Raw genomic sequence first — 16,762 nt, 5'->3', positions numbered from 1 at the left:
CTATAACATGCTAAAAGTTAACTTAAAGGTGCACCACCCCATTAATGATCATTCTAATAGTGTGGCTCTCAAAGGCCAAGCACTGATAGGGTCCAAGGTGCAGTTCACTTCAGCCATGCTGTTTTTAAGCAGTGTATTAACCTATCATGTTTCCAACAACAGTACATCCCTGTATAGTAATATATATATTATTTACTAAACTCTAAATGCAAATTTTTTTAAAAAAAAATCATGAATTTTTCAGAATTTATTAAACCCAGAGGATGGAAAAGTCAGAATCTGAAAATCCAGCATCTCAGACCTGTCAAGGTTGCATTTAAGTCAATGGGAGAAGTCCCAATGATTTTTTGATGTGTGCGCTGGGTTTTTGGCAATACCCTGAAGTTTTCGGACAAAATTCTGAGGTTTCAGGTGAAAAATCCGAAAAAAACCCCGTGAAACTCGGATTTTTCACGATTTTTTCCAGCAGACAAGATTTTCGGGAAAGCATATTAACAAATAAGACCAAAAAACCCATGCGGATTTGGTCAGAGTTTTTTTCAGAAAATATTTAGATAAATTCGGACTTTGATAAATAACCCTTCTAAAAATAAAACTGCGCAAGCAAAGACGAGCTCCAGACTATTTCCAGCTGAGCTGCGATATTGAGAGATCGCTCATTGCTCTATGACTCATTTTATCCGAGAAAGCGAGTCAAACGATGCAGCAGTACAAATGCCATGTGTCTCTGACTGCCAAGAGGGTGTGGCTATTGGAGTGGCCTTTGAAGTGAGCTCGGCTCTGGGATTGGTCGTTGTGTGAGTAGGCGTGGCTTAGTACATCACCGCTGGATGAGATTTTAATCAGGGAAAAGGCTCGGGGCGCGCATCTGGGAAGTAGGCGGCGCTGTGTGTAGGTCCCATTGGCTGTGACTGGGGCGCCCGCTGCCTCCAATAAAGTGAATGGCAGGAGTGAATGGGAAGCAGTTGCTTGGAGTCTCTCCTGTGCCCATGTGAGAATCGCGCCCCGGGACGCAGGAAGGATTTAACAAATAGAGGATCCCGAGCAAACGATTTAATTCCCTTCAACCAGGATTAGCCCAGGATCCTTTTAACACTGCTGTAATGTAAGTGCCCGATCCGCATTGTTTTATAGGAAAAGGATGGAGAGCATGGGATGTGTATAGGGACAGGAGGGGACACTGATGGGCACATTATGCACATTATTATGGATGAGTCTAAATGGGCCCACTACCTTACATGAGAAAGTCTTAGGAAACTGACGCTCTCTGTGTACTACATGTTCTTTCCATCCTATATTCTCTTAACTTGCTAGCTAGCTGTCCTTGTACTACATACTCTTTACCTACCTAGTCAGTTCTCTCCATACTCCATGCTTTACATACTCTACATACTCTATACCTGGCTAACCAGTTCTCTCCATGCTTTATAACTTGCTAGCTAGCTAGCTCTCCTTGTACTACCTAGCTAACCAGTTCTCTGTAGTACATGCTCTGTACATACCTAATCAGTTTTCACAATGATACATGCTATATAAATTGCTATTTAACTTTGTACAATATACTCCCATGCTCTATATCTAAATAACCAGTTCTCACTGTAATAAATGCTCGATAACTACACCGTTAGCTCTATTTATACAACATACACTCTTTCATACTTGTTAGTTAGCTAATTCTATACTTAATTCTCAACCTACCTATGTAGCTCACTTTGTACTGCATGTTCTTTAGCTAGTTTGCTAGTTCTTTCTCTCGACTAATGGTAAATACCTAACTAGCTAATTCTTCCTCTAGACTTAATGCTCTATACCTAACTAGCTAATTCTTTCTCTAGACAAAATGCTCTATACCTAACTAGCTAATTCTTCCTCTAGATTAAATGATATATACCTAACCAGCTAATTATTTCTGTAGACTAAATGATCTATACTAACCAGCTAATTCTTCCTCTAGACTAAATGTTCCATACCCAAGCAGCTAATTATTCCTGTAGACTAAATGATCTAATCCCAAAAAACGAATTCTTCCTCTAGACTAAATGCTCTATACTTAACTAACTAATTATTTTTCTAGACTAAATGATCTATACCTACCTAACTAATGCTTTCTCTACACTAAATAATCTATACTTAACTAACTAATTCTTTCTCTAGACTAAATGCTTTAGACTCAGCTAGAGCAAATACATGCGCCTGTTCTGTTATCAGGGCTCAAGTATTAGTCTTTTATAAATATACATTCATACTCGGGCTGGTTCCCCTCTCCTCAATTGTGCCTGGGATGTGTAACCTGCGGGTATTTTACTGCAACTTGATACAGTTTGCCGCAGAATCGTGGGGATTGTAGTTCACTAATAATTGGTCAGTCCAGCATTAGAGGCCTGATTAGGAAGCATTATTATTCCAATGTGAAGAGTTGTGCCAAAGTCAGGTTGGGGTCCCAGATCCACCCCAGTCACACAGCAGAATAACCCCACTGCCCTTCTGTGATTGATCCTGTTTACACTGCTAAATCCAGGGAGACATGAACCCCCTCTCACCCCAAATAAAATGATTATTAATCCCGGAGAAAGTTTAGAAAGGGAGATTTGATAGGCTTTAGGTTCAGCTGTTGGGGGAGAGAAAACAATCTTGAATTTAGAAGCTGGAGAAGAGGAGCTGTAAGAACAGGCGAGTTGTGTTGCTTTAAACAAGGACGAGAGCAAGAGATTTATAGAAAGTGCAGACTGCTGCTGTTTATACTGGAAGTGAGCGCTTCGGTGTTGCACAGAGAACTGTTTATCGTGGGAGATTTGTGCGCTCCACTCGCTAGCGATCAGCTGCCCCTGCTGCCTACTCCGATTCGGTACCGATTGTAATCCATACGTGTGTGTCCAGGAGGGAGATGTTGATATGATTTGGTTATTGAAAGATAAAATCATCTTATCTTCAAATCGTTTGTTGTTTCATAAACGCATCGCTGAAATAATAAAAAAAATATAGTAGTGATATGAAATGTCCCGTGATCCACAACAGATGTCACACACCAGATACAAACCACCTTCATGTACAAACCAGATAATCTGACACACACAAATCACATGGACTTTGGTGAATTTACAACACAAATCGTGCGATCGGGGCACACATGTTGCGAATGAGGCTTATGCCGTGGAGAATGGAGTCATTGGATTCAAGTTGCAGCGCAATGCTAGTGCAACACATGAGACGTTTGTTTAGAATAACTCTACAGACAGCTGCGCTATTGAAAGCTCTGCCGCTACACAGCTGCTGCTTGGTGACATACCAGTGCTCCGACCCCGACCCTTGTGGCCTGGGACTTCGTATCTTGTGCATGTCTGGGGGATCCCGTACCTGTGTGTGTGTATTCGTTTTATTTGTCAGGGACTGAGTATATTCTCCACATTGTGTGTGTCCGTGCTTTCCTAACGTTATTTTGTGTGTAGTAGATTGTGTGTGTCTGTATTTTGTGTGTAGTAGATTGTGTCTTGTATTTTGTGTGTAGTATATTATGTGTCTTGTATTTTGTGTGTAGTAGATTATGTGTCTTGTATTTTGTGTGTAGTACATTTTGTGTGTCTGTATTTTGTGTGTAGTAGATTGTGTCTTGTATTTTGTGTGTAGTAGATTGTGTGTCTGTATTTTGTGTGTAGTACATTGTGTGTGTCTGTATTTTGTGTGTAGAAGATTGCGTGTGTTGTAGATTGTGTGTCTGTATTTTGTGTGTAGAAGATTGTGTGTATTTTGTGTGTAGTAGATTGTGTGTGTCTGTATTTTGTGTGTAGTAGATTGTGAGTGTCTGCATCATTGTGTCGAAAAGTGCCAGTGTGTATGTGCATCTCTCTGAGTGTGAAAAAATAATCATTAATATCTCAGCTCAGATACTGATTCAGCTTTTATATAATTGTTATAAATATCCTTTATTTACATAAAAATTTTCCCTACTGAATGCGTGGGTTATTTGTTCGTTCTATATCTATCAAAAGAAAACTGAAAAAAAAACATTAATCAAGAGAGGATAGTGATTTCTTTGGAAACGTTTCAGATGCAATTTTTTTTGGAATGTATCCTCATATTGTTATAAATATATTATTTGCGTGTATTGTACAAATAAGTGAATAACGCAGTTCAGTGTTGGGGATATAGAATAATGAGTATAATTGATATCACATATATATTAGTCCATGTGTGAGTCAGGCTAATGTGTCTAATGGAAGCCTGGGTACATATACATTACACAGCAGTGTGAGTTTGGCTGTGTTTGTGCTCTTGCAGCTGTGAGACAGGGGCCCCAGGGGATTCTAGAGAAGCCTCGGTTTGTTTGCTGCTTTGTGAATTCACTATTTTAGGAGGTTAGTAAAAGCCTGTCCAATTGGGTGCACCTGTCACCCACCAGTTTCTCTCTGCAATTTATGAGAGTTACAGGAAGGAAATGATAGCAAAAATCTGTTCTCCAATTTTTCATGATTTAACAGGAACCAGACCGGGGCCTCACTCTTACCCAGAGAGAAACTCCGTAGGGGCGCAGTGTGTGTGCTAAATCGTACATACCACCCAAGCCTCGCAGCCCTGCTGCCTATTAGCCACATGATGAATATATCACAGGCTCATCCATAATTTTTCCAAATCTGTCATTAGAACCATCCATATCACCAGTGGCCTGTCATACTAACCAGCCATGAAACAGGCGCTCATATCTCTTCCAAACCATCCAGCTCCCCAACTGACAGTCACATTGCAGCGCAGTTCGGTGTTAGAGTCCCTGAGCCGCACATTTATAGGGCAGAGGGAAACTAGTAAATGAAGCAAAGGAACAGACGCCTGCTCTCCACACTAGCTCTCAACACACTCACACGTCACTGTTCTTATTAACAATAATTATAAGGTGTTTCAAGTTTATTCGTCTTTAAATTCTAATTAATATATATACAATTTTAAGGGAAACTCAAATGAAAACGATTTTGCAGAATGAAGAAAAATGTAATCCAACAAACTTCCTAATATACATTTTAAAAACATGAATCATTTTCAAGGTACATGTAATTGCTATTGTGAAATGAGTCTTTGACTGTTTACCATCTCTTCATTTGTCATTCTGACTCTTGAAACAGTGTAGCTGAAGCCCCCTGATTATTAGAACTGGATACAAGTGCTACATTGTTTCGAGATTCGGTACCAGAGAACAGGAAAGGAATTAAAGGAATAACATATACACAGTGGGGGGTTTGTAAATAATATATAGAGAAATGTATTCAGTATTAAATTTATTTCATTTTACAATGAGTGGGGTCCGCTTAAATGTATGCACTGAATAAAAGATGATATATATATAGAGAGAGAGGCAGAATAAATTTATAAAAGGGGGGAAAAAGTAATCACAGTGTACAAAACAAATGCAATTTTTCTTTTGACAAGTCACCTAATGAATTCTTTATTGATATTAGAAACTTAACAGATAGGTGGTTGTTATACCCATCAGATCACATGTTCCACCTACATACATATATACATACAAATTATATTTCGATTTTTTTTATCCATATACCAAAATCTAAATATAATTCATTTAAAGGTCCTAATCTCTTGATCTAAATATAAATTCAAAATATAATTCATTTAAAGGTCCTGATCTCTTGATCTAAATATAAATTCAAAATATAATTCATTTAAAGGTCTTAATCTCTTGATCTAAATATAAATTCAAAATATAATTCATTTAAAGGTCTTGATAATTCATTAAAAATCGCATTTGACATGAAAAAGTCGCTCATATTGTGGATCGCTGTTGGTGCCAGAAATATGTTATTGAAATAATGTGTAGAACGGGTTCGTTTAAGTGATAAGCCGCATTTGTTAGTGTTCAGTGCAAATACTAAATTATTGATATTGTGATGTATTGTGTTTATAATGAATATATATATATATAAACCAGATTGGGGAGCAGGCGTTCCAGCAAAGTGACATTCAATCCGGTTTGTTATGATTTGGATTATGATAGGGGCATTTAGATGACAGAGGCTGTTAATTCTAATATTATTATAATATACTGTTCAGCAAATGACTGAGCGGGGATGTAATGGACTGGGGAATGTTCTGCATTTAAAGGTGAGATATCCATGCTCCAGGAAATGTCTACACTACAGTATTTCTTCTAGGAGAAGCAAAATGCGCATTTGTTATTTTGGGTGTTGGGGGGATGTACCCAGAGCAGTGCTCAGATCAGAGGGATAACTATAAAGGAATCAGAATGATATGCATATGTTTAATAAAATGCATTATTCCTAAAGGATTGTGGCCCTAAAATAATCTTTCTTTGGGGCCCACTAATTTCTAGTTAACCCACAGGGGCCGCTAAAGAAGAGAGCAGAATTAAATGTGGCCAATAAGGGAATAGGACTGTGAATGAGACTCATCTACTTTATACATTAGCAAGTTATCCCAGCAGGAGTCGCCAAGTTTCTGTGCAAAGAGAGGAATTTGGGGGAGTCTATTCCCTACGTTGCTTTGTGCCTGCGCCAGAGATTCCGTTTCAGGTAAATATTCCTTGAATGGCAGTGAGAAATAAGTGGGAATCTGCATTGGATGGAAAGGAGGGTCTAAGTGATGGCGTGGAAATAATAATAATAATTATAATAATACACGGTGTGGCGGAGAGTCGAGTTACTGCCATTGATTGAGTCTGAGCGGTGGAAGGAGAAGAGCTCGGAATGGAGGAGCCGAATTTGAGCTGCGGCTGAGGAAGCGCTACTGATCCAAGGCTAAGCCCCCGGGTCTCGTTGGCCACTGAAAGATGCCTGGTGTAAAGCCCAGTCTAAGCTCTGACCTCGTTGTAAGATGAAAAGTATAGACGGGGATAGCAATTAAAGATGAGATGTAAGCAAGGCAAAGAGACAGCGCAATCTGCGGCCCTCCTGTAGCCATTCAACCATAAATCACTGCGCCTGATTTATGTCGCTCAATAACAGCTGGAGGGAGACTCTTGGCCTGCTTAATTATATATATATCATTGGGACAGATATCATTGGGTAGGGAGAAGAGCTGACTGGGGCCCTAAAAAACTCTAGCTCTCTATATCAGAAGGGCCCTTTAAAGGGCTCAGAGGCAAATTAGGATTCTGATTACAACCCTGTGTATGATCATTCCGTGCCATTATAGGAAAGCAATCAGTCATTATTTTGAGGTTGAGGGTCTCTATGCTCAATAATCTTGTGTTTAATGTCATATAAAGACCTGAATGACACATAGGAGACCATATGGCTGTGTATAACCTATAGGTTTCCTGTGACAAATGCCCTGAGGTTGTCTTCTTGACATTACTATAAGAGAGGGTTCTGGGTTTTATATGTTACTTCTGTAATAAAGGAAAAAAAGAAATACAGTAGAACCCCCATTTTACGTTTTTCAGGGGACCAGAAAAAATGGTGTAAAATCCCGGAAAATGTAAAATCAGGGAAATGTATTATGTATAATATATAGGTGGGGCCACAAAACAACAATGTAAAATGAGGGAAAATGTAAAATCAGGGGATGTAAAATGGGGGTTTTACTGTATATGAAAGATTTCACATCAAGCAGTGATTTGGCATGGGGGGGGGGGGGTAGGAAGCAACAGGCTATATCATGTTGGCATTCCAGGGCCACTATGTAAAGAACAGAGCCCAAACCCAGCAACACAGCAGGGAGTTCCATGTTAGAAACAAAGGCTGAGATGGGATTTGGGAGCTGAGTTCAATTCTGGTCAATCCCTCCCACAGCCCAATACTGACAGCTGCAGGTGATCAGATGCCATACAGGGCCCGGGGCTCCCCGCAGGGCAGGGAAAGGCTGAGAAGGGGGATCCTGTAGCATTAGATCCTATTCAGTCCCCGGCCAGGATCAATCTAACAACTTCACTCACTGCTATTCACCTTTTTATGGGCTACAGCTGATTGTGGGGCAGTGATTGTACCAATATGATGATCGTTACCCTTTATTTATATGTATTCAATATTGTACGGTGCTGCCAGGAATAATTATTGATAGCGATCACAGATAGCGATATCTAGAACAGATTATAGAAGTAAATAGAGTATTTCTAGTCAATTTTAAAGAGAATGTAATGGGGTTTGTCTTCTTAGCTTCAGATGAATTCATCCAATAGGATATGTTTGTATACAGTAGATCAGTGATCCCCAACCAGTAGCTCGTGAGCAACATGTTGCTCTCCAACCCCTTGGATGTTGCTCCCAGTGGCCTCAAAGCAGTTGCTTATTTTTGAATTCCTGGCTTGGACGCAAGTTTTGGTTGTATAAAAACCAGATGTACTGCCAAACAGAGTCTCAATGTAGGCTGACAATCTACATAGAGGCTACCAAATGGCCAATAACAGCCCTTATTTGGCACCCCAAGAACAGTTTTCATGCTTGTGTTGCTCCCCAACTCATTTTTCTTCTGAATGTTGCTCATGGGTTCAAAAGGTTGGGGATCCCTGCAGTAGATGCTTATCTCTTTTTGTCTCTCTCATCTATATTCATTGTTTTGCTTTTCTTCTTTTCTGTCTTTCTTTTTCTCTTTTTCCTGATAGCACTGACTGTAACTTTAAATTTGCCAGACCGTAGAAAAATAAAGAGCTAAACATAAACCTAAAGCTTAGTAGTTGAATGGGAGTGGTGCCTCACGAGGAAACTTTGGACGCCAAAGCAATCCGAGTGCCATCCCGCTTGCGATCTACATTCTAGCCGGTGGGAAGGCAGTTCGGGGAGATTAGTCACCCGAAGAAGAAGCGGTTTGTCGCTGGGCGACTAATCTCCCGAAATAGCAGCGTGTGTCTCTGCCCTCATGGTGGTAAATATCAATTGTTAGTGAGTTATTTTAATTGTGACGTTACAGTACAGGACAATCAACTATGACTGCCAACAAAACACCCCAGAAGACCTGGAGAGCTCCAGGTTGTCCTTTCACATTCCTGTCATGTTAATCACGAGTCATATTTTTGTTGATACAGTTGCGATCGCAAGTACAAAAGTCAGGTAACTTTTCGAATTTGTTTAACAATTCATTTCATTCCCGCAACTCAATAGAAAATATTGAAATAAAAAGAAGCCTAAGGGGCCAAGGCCTTTCACGAAAAGAGGAATACAGAGTTTATAGATTTAAACTGTATTAATCTCTTATCTGTTTAGTCTCAGGAAAGATGATAGGATAGACATGGAGCAGTATAGATATAGACATTAGGAAGCTGTATGTTATTTTATATATTGTGACACACACCATTGTGAATAAGGAAATCCATAAGTGGGGCACCTTGTGTAATTAATGACACTGGGCTGTGCTTCAGTTTGCCAGAGGATATGATCTTGGCTCATAATAAATCAGATTAATAGCATTCTGCTGCTCTATGGCATATGTGTATTCAGAGGGGGGCTTTGTAAGGAGACCTCATAAAATAGTTTACTCTTCATAAGAAGGTATGTAGAAACCCACTTTAGTTATCCCCCTGTCATCCTTGACTTCTATGTACAACTGCAAATCCTAGGTTTTAAATGACTTGGTATAATACATTGGGCCAGGTTCACTAAGCTGTGTCACTCACCACCCCTCTGTAGCATAATAGCCACTGGCTCAAACAAACCATCATTACTGCTTGTTTAGCACTCATTTATCTCTGGAGCAATAACATCCAATTCACAGACATTTTTGGACCAGACTAATTAAACAGTAGTGACTTAATCTTGTTTGGTGGTTAGAATTGAAAGTTAGCATTTCTGGGATCATAACTTCAAATTCACTAAATGTTTTGGTGTTGATATCACTTGGGAAGGTATAAACTTCAAAAGTGGTATTATCACTCAATTTACAAAACGTAACAAACTGTTTTTAGTTAATATCAACACCAAAAGTTTAGACTTGGTGTATGTCTGGGTGCATTGTAGGGTAACTATCATAATGTGTTTTTTTGATAAAGATTTTTTTCTGTTTTACATTTCTGTACCCACAATACATAGCAGATAACTTTACATTTTAATTTCTGTGTTTAAAATGCATTATTAGCAGGGGAATTCATACAAAAAACTGGCAATATTCTTTAGTGAATTTATCTATATTTCCCTATTTTTTGGATACATTAAAATTCCATCTTAAAAATAAGGAAATACCAACCTTTAGTCAATCAGTCCTTATATGTTATGTGTGGACCGTGTACACTGACCAATATTAGCTGCTTTTAAAACAGCAGGATACCTCCTTGTTTAACATGAGTGCAATGAATAAGGTTTATGCTGAACATATTTTTTGCCTATTGTTTTAATTATAAAATTTATATGATTTTTCTTAAGCTAAACAGGGTCAATAGGAAAGTGAAGCTTCTGCATGTTTAGTCCTTATGAGGCAGATAATTCAATTACCAACAATCATTTCTCACTACTAATACTACTTGACCTCTCAGCCGCATTTGACACTGTAGATCACCCTCTCCTCCTCCAGTCCCTCCAGTCGCTTGGCCTTCGTGACACAGCCCTGTCCTGGTTCTCTTCTTACATCACCAATCGTTCCTTCAGTGTCTCCTACAATGGAGTATCATCTTCTCCCCTACCTCTTTCTGTTGGAGTTCCTCAAGGCTCTGTCCTGGGACCATTACTATTCTCCCTCTATACTTCCTCCCTTGGCAAATTAATAAATTCGTATGGTTTCCACTACCACCTTTATGCTGACGATACTCAGATCTATCTCTCATCTCCTGATCTCAACCCAGAACTCCTAACTCGCGTCTCCTCCTGCCTGTCCGCTATCTCTACCTGGATGTCGCAACGCTACCTTAAATTAAACCTCTCTAAAACTGAAATGGTTCTCTTTCCTCCAATTAACACCAGTAGCATCCCTGAAGTATCCATCATAGTTAACAATTCCACTATCACCCCCTCTCCCCAGGCCCGGTGCCTTGGGGTTATCCTAGATTCTGCCCTGTCATTCACTCCTCATATCCAGTCACTTATTAAATCATGTCACTTCCACCTAAGGAACATATCCAAAATACGATCATTTATCACCCAAGACGCTGCCAAAATTCTTATTCACTCTCTCATCATATCGCGTCTAGACTACTGCAACTCTCTTTTAACTGGCCTCCCCCTCCAGAGACTGTCACCTCTCCAGTCCATAATGAACACTGCTGCGAGGCTCATACACCTCAGCAACCGCTCCTCCTCTGCCAAGCCATTCTGTCAATCCCTGCACTGGCTTCCGTTACCTTTCAGAATCAAATTCAAATTAATGACACTGACTTTCAAAGCACTTCACAACTCTGCTCCACCCTACATCTCTGAACTCATCTCTATATACTCACCCACTCGCTTACTACGCTCCTCTACTGACCTGCTACTCAACTCTTCTCTCATTACCTCCTCACATGCTCGCATTCAAGACTTTGGAAGGGCTGCACCCCTCCTCTGGAACGCTCTCCCACGGTCTGTCCGACTTTCTGCCAACCTTTCTGCTTTCAAAAAATCTCTGAAAACGCACTTCTTTCGAGAAGCCTACCCTCACTCTGCTTAACTACCAAACGCAACACCACATTTCTCACCCACTTACTTCGATCTTGCCCACTCCCACACCTTGTGTATTACTCCCTTCCCTTTAGACTGTATGCCTATGCATAGGGCCTTCCTCACCTCTTTGTACCTGTATTGATTGTGATCTTTGTTACTCCATATATTCTATATATGTAATTCATGTGATGTAGTTGTATAATCGCAATTACTTTACAGTGCTACGCAATATGTTGGCGCTATATAAATACATGTTAATAATAATAATAAATAAATACAACAACTTCCATTGTTACTGTATTGCTAGCAGGAGCCAATTATACAGGGGATAATCTGTGTGCTGCTAATCGTATATCTATCTTGCAAGGACCAAACATAGAGCTTCAGTTTCCCTCTTTGCCTCTTTAACTTTTTCCTGTGATTTAAAGCAATGGAGCACAAGAAGATTTTTCGGCTTTAGCCAATTTTTGTTGTTGGCTACCTGTGGACAAGAAATCTGCAAAAATACCTTTTCATTTATTAATTAAATATATAACACACTTTATATGCAGCAATACAATGTACAACTGAAAAATTAAACTGAAAAATGTCATATTTTGCATTTTCCCTTAATTATACATAATCACTGCATATAAAGTGTTTTACACATGGTGATCCCAATGCTAGTAATTGAAAAGGTATTTTTTGAAGATTTGCCATCTGCAGGTAGTGCAGATTCCCTACAGGTGGCAAATCTCCGTATGTGCCTTTCCCTTAAAGGACACCTGTTGGGCAAAAACATTAGAGCCCACACTCCAGTTGGGGTAGTTTTTTTTTTTAAAAAAAGTGCCCTGGGCTGGCACTTGCACACTCTCACCAGGAGGGAGCGGCCATGTCGCACATAGCGTATGCTCATAATGAGCAAGTTGCGCTATTAGTTCATTATGCATGTGCCCCAACATTACTGCTCAAACTGGGAGCTCTCTCCCAGGTGTCCTAGCGTTGGTGGGGGCAATTTAAAAAGAAAAACAAAAAAAACCTACTGTTGCCTTTGGTTGGAGATAATATTTTTGACCAACAGTGCACTTTAAGGGCAATGGCACACTAGGAGATTAATTGCCAGTGATAAATCTCTGCTTCTGGGGCGACTTATCTCCTGTAAAAGCAAAGTAAATCTTTAGGCAACTTCAAGCGATTTTGGGAGACTGAAGCGACACATGGGTTTTACCACCAGCGATTCACATTATTTTCCCAGTGGGAAAGTAGATTAGTCGCACGCAGAAGCAGAGATTTATCGCTGGCGATTAATCTCCCGGTGTGCCACTGCCCTAAAACAATAGGAAAGCATATGTTCAACACAAGCCCTATTGGATTCCCATCATTCCTTTTTTTCACCCACAGTACATAGCATGTAAATTCCGTTTTAAATCCCAGTGGTAATAAAGCTTATATGTGTTATTACCACTGGGCTTGTCAGAATCCACCCACCAATAAAAATTACCAGTGACTAATTTTACTGGTTGGGGAAAAATCAAACTTTATTTAACTGAGCTTTTAATTGCTTACAGAACTCATCATAACAGGACATTCTGTGTTTGGTTTGCTTGGCAACAGATGGAGATATTTATCTGCAGAGAGAATTCTGTGCTCTGTCTTTTCGCCCAACTCTTCACCTCTTAGATCTACATGTAGTTCTATCTATAAGGGCAATATTGGGAGGCTGGCATCTCCAGAGAGAGAGAGTGTTTATTGATCTGTAGTGATGGACGAATTTATTTGCCAGGCGCCAATTTGCGGCGAATTGCCGCGATTTGCCGCCAGCAAATAAATTTGCGAAACCGCCACGAAAATTCACCAGCAAAGACGACGATGTGCGAATTTGCACCGGCGTCGTTTCGCAAACGCCCCAGATTCGCCCATCACTATTGAACTGCTCCATCACACAGCTCTACATCTACTGCTATGTATAAGGGAACAGAAGAAGAGTGAATTCTGTGTTTTCCACCTAAAGAACTCAACCAGAAAAAATGCGAGGCTTTATAAATAGACCCCTTAATCTACAACTATCTGAAAGTGAAACAGTGGGAGGTATGCCTCTCCATAGAGATTATTCTGTGCTCTGCCTTATCACAATCTGGTACTAGATGCAGAGTGTACATTGTACAAGTACATTGTAGAACACATGGCTGTGTGCACAACTGTCGAGAGAGTATTGTGTGTTTTACCTTAGATCCAAATCTACTACACAGGGTGGAGGGCCTAAATAGAAATATAAGTTATAAAAAGTATCAATACATTCTAAGTGCTTAGATGTTTTTATTTCATGTATTTTTCTTTGCTCTTATGTAATTTTGGCAATTTTTATTGCTCTTAGTTTGTTCATGAAGATCATTACTTGTTATTATATATCTACACTTCTATATTCGATATTTTGGAATTTTGTATACAGTATGTACTGCAGCATTATTGTCTTTTTGATGGAAATAATAAATACATAGTTAAAATGAAGTGAAAAAGTAACAATAACAATACAACTGTAGCCTCACAGAGAAATACTTTTTGGCAGTGATGCCCATTTGATAGCTGAAAATAATCTAAAAACTATTAAAAATAAATAATGAAGACCAATTGAAAAGTTGCTAAGAATTGTCCAACCTATAACTATAACTAAGTTAAAGGGATACTTTCATGGAAAAAAAAGGATTTTTCAAAGCACATCAGTTAATAGCACTGCTCCAGCTCTTTTTCAAAAGAGCAAACATATTCTTTTATATTTCATTTTGATATCTGACATGGGGCTAGACATATTGTTATTTTCCCAGCTGCCCCAGTCATGTGACTTGTGCTCTGATAAACTTCAGTCACTCTATAGGGTGGTGGCACACATGCAGATTTGGGGAAATTAGTTGCCCAGTGACAAATCTCCTCTTCTTCGGGTCACTAATCTCCCCGAAATGCCTTCCCGCTGGCAAGAATGTGAATCGACGGCGTGAGTCGATCATACGGATCGCTTTGGTTTTCCAAAGTCGTCCGAAGTTTCCTTCGCAAAACATATCGATCAGCGATTTATAGTAGTTCTATCACAAATTAATGAATAATATATTCTGTAATAATATTAATCACATATTTTTGGTGCTTTTCTCCCACAGTACTCTTGGCACCTAATACGTTACTGATTGAAGGTGTGCTTCTAATTGTTTAACCTTGAGTTAGTTAAGTATGATGTAGAGAGTGATATTCTGAGACAATTTTCAATTGTTTTTTTATCTATTATTATTTGTGTTTTTTTAGTTTTTTGCGATTTTTATTCATCAGCTCTTCAGTTTATAATTTAAGCAATTTTGTTGCTAGGGCCCAAATTACTCTAGCAACAATGCACTGATTTGAATAAGAGACTGGAATATAATTAGGAGAGGGGCTGGAAATAGAGACATGAGTAATAAAAATAGGAATGCACCAAATCCAGGATTCGGCCTTTTTCAGCAAGATTCGGATTCGGCTGCATCCTTCTGCCCGGCCAAACCGTGTCCGAATCCTAATTTGCATAAGCAAAGCAAATAAGGGGCAGGTGGGAAATTGCGTGACTTTTTGTCACAAAACAAGAAAGTACATTTTTTCGCCTTTCCCACTGCTAATTTGCATATGCAAATTAGGATTCGGTTCTGTATTCGGCCGCATCTGTCGCAAAGGATTTGGGGGTTCGGTCGAATCCAAAATAGTGGATTTGGTGCATCCCTAAATAAAAAATTGCAATAACAGTAAATGTGTAGCCTTACAGGTCAGTGACTCCCATTTGAAAGCTGGAAAAAAATCAGAAGAAGAAGCCAAATACTTCAAAAACGATAAAAAAGTAAAAATAAAGGCCAGTTGAGTAGTTGCTTAGAATTAGCCATTCTACAACATTTTAAAAGTTAACCAGGTGAACCACCGCTTTAAAAACCCTGGGTGAGCAGATACGAGTCTGCTTTTAAAAACATTCAATGAAGTTGCCTCTTGGATTGTGTATAGAAAAGTGTTCCATATTGCGGGTGTTGTGTGACAGAAAGCATGAAATCCAGATTTTAGTGGTACTCTGCGTAATATGAGTCAAGAATTGAATGGACAAGAGGGGATATGGGAAATCAGACGATAAAAAGGTCTTTGATTATTGAAAAACAATTAAAGGGATTCTGTCATGATTTTCATGGTGTAATTATTATTTCTAAATCACACTGTTCACACTGCAAATAATTAACTCTACCATATAAAATTTTATTCCCGAACCCTATATTTTTGTTTAGTTGCATTATTGGTGTGTAGCAGCCATCTCAGGTCATTTTGCCCGGACATGTGCTTTCAGAAAGAGCCAGTGCTGCACTATGGAACTGCTTTCTGACAGGCTATTGTTTTTCATACTCAATGTAATTGAATGACTTGAATTTTTACTATTTAGTGCTGTTCTTACATCTACCAGGGAGCTGTTATCTGGTTACCTTCCCACTGTTCTGCTGATAGACTGATAGGAAGGGAGGGGGTGATATCACTCCAACTTGCAGTACAACAGTAAAAAGTGAGTGAAGTTTACCAAGCACAAGTCACATGACATGGGGCACCTGAGAAACTGACAATATGTCTAGCCCCATGTCAGATTTCAAAATTAGAAGTCTGCTGGAGCAGCACTATTAACTGATGCATTTTGAAAAAAACATGAAACATGGAACAATGTTTCTGAGATAGAAGAATGCTGATCTGAATACTTACCTACCTCATTTAGAGTGTCATTTTCACCTTATTTGCTTTGTAAACTCATGTTTCAAAACAGTGACATTCATAAAAACAACGGTAAAGGGAAAGTCCCTAAACTGTCAAAAAAATATGGTGATGTGCCCTTAACTTGATGCACAATATAGTCCGCAGAAGATTGTATGACTGGCTTTTATAAGACATGAGGGGCACTCCCAGAGTTATAGCTGTTGGACCAACGTTTGGAAAATTCCTCTGTCCACTGAGTCTCAAATCTTTTTTTAGAGATGTGTATGTAAAAAATTAAATACAGCATATTTTTCTTTTAACATAATGATTAATAAAATATTGCACGATGCAGAACTAGTTTATTGATATTATTGCCTTTTTTTCTAGCACAATGCAAGACTCCTTACTGTTAAGAAATTTTTTATTATTTAGGATTTTTTTCAAGTTTAGCTTTTGATTCAGCAGCTCTCCAATTTGCAATTTCAGCAGTTTGGTTGCTAGGGCCCAAATTACCCTAGTAACCATGCATT

General features: G+C 39.1%; 1 protein-coding gene across 1 annotated transcript in view; it reads left to right on the top strand.

The window, feature by feature from the left end:
* The first annotated feature begins 971 nt into the window (after positions 1–971).
* Positions 972–16,762, top strand: part of pitx3.L (paired like homeodomain 3 L homeolog) — a 47,728-nt gene continuing 31,937 nt past the window's right edge. The window contains 1 exon segment of the mRNA NM_001088554.1: positions 972–1,105. The gene's annotated coding sequence lies outside the window, so the exon portion shown is untranslated.

This window comes from Xenopus laevis, chromosome 7L (assembly GCF_017654675.1).
Source record: "Xenopus laevis strain J_2021 chromosome 7L, Xenopus_laevis_v10.1, whole genome shotgun sequence".
NCBI lineage: Eukaryota > Metazoa > Chordata > Amphibia > Anura > Pipidae > Xenopus > Xenopus laevis.
This window is presented reverse-complemented; position numbering and strand designations above follow the sequence as displayed.